At 42.3% G+C, this 3,876-nt stretch overlaps 1 non-coding gene across 1 annotated transcript; it reads left to right on the plus strand.

Annotated features, from left to right (window-relative positions):
* Window positions 1-3,357: 3,357 nt before the first annotated feature.
* On the plus strand, window positions 3,358-3,464 carry LOC123325166. Its single transcript, XR_006540274.1, has one exon. It is a non-coding gene; the product is annotated as a U6 spliceosomal RNA (small nuclear RNA).
* The last annotated feature ends 412 nt before the right edge of the window (window positions 3,465-3,876 follow it).

Raw genomic sequence — 3,876 nt, forward strand, 5'->3', positions numbered from 1 at the left:
GAGAGGGTGGCACCTGGGTGGCTCAGTCAGTTAAGCGTCTGGCTTCAGCTCAGGTCATGATCTCAGGGTCGTGGGATGGAGCCCTACGGAGTTGGGCTCCCTGCTCTGTGGGGTGTCAGCTTCTCCCTCTGCCTCTGCCCCTCCTCCCTGCTCGTGCTCTCTCTCTCTCTCTCAAATAAATAAATAAAATCTTCAAAAAAAATCTTTTTTTTTTTTTTTAAGTAGGCTCCATGCCCATCATGAAACCCAATGCGGGGCTCGAACTCACCATGGTGAGATCAAGACCTGAGTCGAGATCAAGAGTTGGACACTTAACTGACTGAGCCACCCAGGCACTCTTCATTTTAAAATCTTAATGCGTTTTATAATATGTGTTGTCTTAAAGCCTGAGGAAAATAGCATTATTCATGTTGTATTAAGTTATAATAATCAACTTGTCAATATCACTGTGTTCTAGATGTCCATTCTGTGACTTAAAGATGTGGGTTGAATGGAGCCACCCCTTCTTATCCTCCATGTCAATCCTGCTTAAGGACCCATCCAACAGCCAGAGATCTGTATAGAGGATCTTAGCTTTTTTGTGTCTCTTATCTTATCTCCCATCTGTTCTACCAACACTGGGCATGCAGCCTGCTTAAGATTCTCTCTCCGCCCTCCACTCCCTTCCTCTCTAAAAAAATAAAGTACAAACTACAGTGCAGCTCCCCTGAGCAAGCATCCACTGCCGGGAGCCTGGGTGGGCTTCCCTCTGGAAGAGTGACAGGAGGAATCTCCATCCATCTGGTTTGCCTTAGTGCCTTCCTGGGGATCAACAAATCACTGACATCTCAAAGTTCCTGCTGCAATAGCAAAGACAAGCCAGAACTATCACCTACGAAGCCACTAACCGTGCCCACTACACATGGCAGGGGCACGAGCCAGGTGTGTTCTGGCGGAGCTCCCCATGTGCCAGGTATTGGACATCAATGACGCAGGTCCAGAAACTGACTCTAGGGTTGATCAGACATAGGAACACATTCATGTTAACAAAATTGCCAAGAAGTGAATGTATAGATCAGAACCACCTAAGAAATAAAGTGCTAAGAAGTAAAATGCTAAGTAGCCCATAATACTCCTATCTACAGATCTGTGTATGTTCCCCCTGAAGGGAGACCTGCAAGGGAAGTCACACCGTCAAGTGAAGGGTACTGGGGAACACAGAGTCCAGCAAAGGCTGCTGGTTTGGTGAGCCTAAGCCTAACGCCAGGGGACTCTGCCAGCCAATGCCCTTGTCTTCACTATAAGGTGGGGTCTCACCTACTCATCAGAAACTTGCATTTGGGGGCACCTGGGTGGCTCAGTATGTTAAATGTCCGACTCTTGATTTTGGCTCAGGTCATGATCTCAGGGTCGTGAGATCCAGCCCTTCGTGGAGCCCGCTTGAGATTCTCTCTCTCTCTCTCCCTTTCCCCCTCCCCCTCCATGGTTGCATGTGCTCTCTCTCCCTCTACAAAAAAAAAAAAGAAAAAGAAAAAGAAAAAGAAAAGAGAAAAGAAACTTGCATTTGAATGGACCTTTTTTTTTTTTTTTTTTGCTTTCTGCCTGCACATCTTCTGGCCCCTATCCCTTCCTTAGAACGGACATAGGGGATCAGGTTTAAGACTTTTGGAAATAATACCAAAATTAGTTGATGTCATAGTTTGGAGCTTCCAAAAGCAGATACCATGACAAAGAGTTGAGTGAAGACAGTTTTTTGGAAGGTGATCCCAGGAAGCACAAGGGAGGACATGAGGAAAATGAGCCAAGGAAGGGAGAAATGTCAATGTACGTTCATTAATAATCGGGATGCTCCTGTTTCCCGCTAGGGGCTGTCTGAGATACCATGGGAAGCAAGCCCAGTAGAGCATATTCCCACCAATTCCCTTCTCCATTGTTTATTTACTATCCACCCCACCTCCAAGCTGTGCTTCAAGTGCCAAAGAAAGCCTTCAAGCAGAGGGGAAGAGAGAAAAACCAGAGTCCAAGGTGGGGAGTTGTCAGGGCTCTAGGAATTGTCTGCAGGTGCCCGTGAATTCACAGGTGTCCACATGGACTATGCTGTAGCTGAGAAGTCCCAGATCCCTCCAGCCACACGGTCACAATCAGATAAATTGCTCCACAAATGACTAATTGTCTGATACTCAATTCTTTTTTTATTCCCCTTGAGGCGTAATCTCCCAATGACCTCTGTTCAAGCCACTGCCCTGGGCTCGTGGTCCCAGAGCATTCAGCCCAGGAATTCAAGCCCAAGAATAGAAATGATACTCCATGAAAAGGTTGTTCTTTTTTCCCCAGTGTTTTCATTTACCTTGAACTATAAATGATTCATAATTTGATTTTCCCCACTTGTCATAAAATATGAGTTTTCAGGTAATTTTAAAGATTAACTCTTCAACCTAAACCAGCCCCTAAAAAGGTAGTGATATTTAAAATCATCTTTCAGTTCATTTCTATTTTAATATAGAGATTAACAGACCAACTCAAGGTTTAAGATTTTGTTTTTTTACTCAATATATCTTAGAATTAAATATTTATTATTGATATTAAGGAAAACTAAAAAAAAATTATTAATTGTGCCTAAATTACAATCAAGTCAAAATTTTCCAAATGAAGATGCAATACTCAACAAACACCTAACACTCCCTTCGGATCGTTATATAACTACAAGACAGTCAACCTGCTATTTATCTAGAGTATTTGTTCAACCACACTACAAACCATTAATTTTTAGAGATAGTTCAGTTGCCAAACACTCTTGGCTTATGCCTGAGCATCTAGAGTATAATCTTTGTTTTTCCTCTGACTGTGATAGCACATGGCAGTGACACAATTTCAGATATCTGCCACTTGTAGCTGAAGTACTATGATGAAAGAAGTGGATCATGATTCAAAGCCATCAAAAAGCAAAGGGATAGGGGAATTCCAAGAACAGCATTTGAAACCCAGAGGGGTTTTGCTCCTTCCAACAGCTAGTGACTGCAGGGGTCCCGGGGGAAGAAGCTTGGAGGGGCTTAGCAACTCAGGCCCTGTGAAAGCTCCAAATGGCCCTGCCAGGGTTGGCTTCTAGAACAGGGTACACACAGACGAGAAACCTCAGGAAATGAATCAGAATTGTCCAGGGCAGGAGCAATAGAGACAAAGGTAAGAGAAGACCCAGACCACAGTGGGGAAGCGGACTGGATCCAGGAAATTTTGCTCAGAAAGCAAGGTGCTGTAGGTTTGAACAATACACAAAAACAACAGAACGGGGAGCTCTGTGGAGTTAGAAAAGCTTTTCTGAACGCTGCTTTAATTGGAAAGTTAAGAAGAACTAATTCCACTTAAAAACAAGTGACAGACATGCTCATTTTAGCAGCACATATACTAAAATTGGAATGATACAGGGAAGATTAGCATGGCCTCTGAGCAAGGAAGACATGCAAATCTGTGAAGCATTCCATATTAAAAAAAAAGGGTAACAGAAAATATCGAAGTCAAACCCTATACAAAATGACTATAAGAGAGTAAGAAACAGAATAAACATTTGTACAGACAATCAAAGCATGCCAGAAAGATGTGGCAACAGAACAGATCAGAATTAATCTATTATCTCAAAATAAGCTAAAATGATATAACATATGGGTAAACAACATTTAGGAAAACTCAGAAATGAGGTAACAGAACTCAAAACAATTTGAAGTCAAAGAAACATTTATATCAAAATGAAGTCTAAATTAGAAGGAACACAGTAATGAATAGACAAAAATCACGCCTGAAAAGAAATAGCTGATTAAAAAAAAAGAAGAATTTTAAATCAGAAAGAAATTAAAAAGGGGCTCCCGGGTGGCTCAATTTGTTGGGTGTTGGACTCTTGATTTT

The sequence above is a fragment of the Neomonachus schauinslandi genome, chromosome 6, assembly GCF_002201575.2.
Source record: "Neomonachus schauinslandi chromosome 6, ASM220157v2, whole genome shotgun sequence".
Taxonomy (NCBI): Eukaryota; Metazoa; Chordata; class Mammalia; order Carnivora; family Phocidae; genus Neomonachus; species Neomonachus schauinslandi.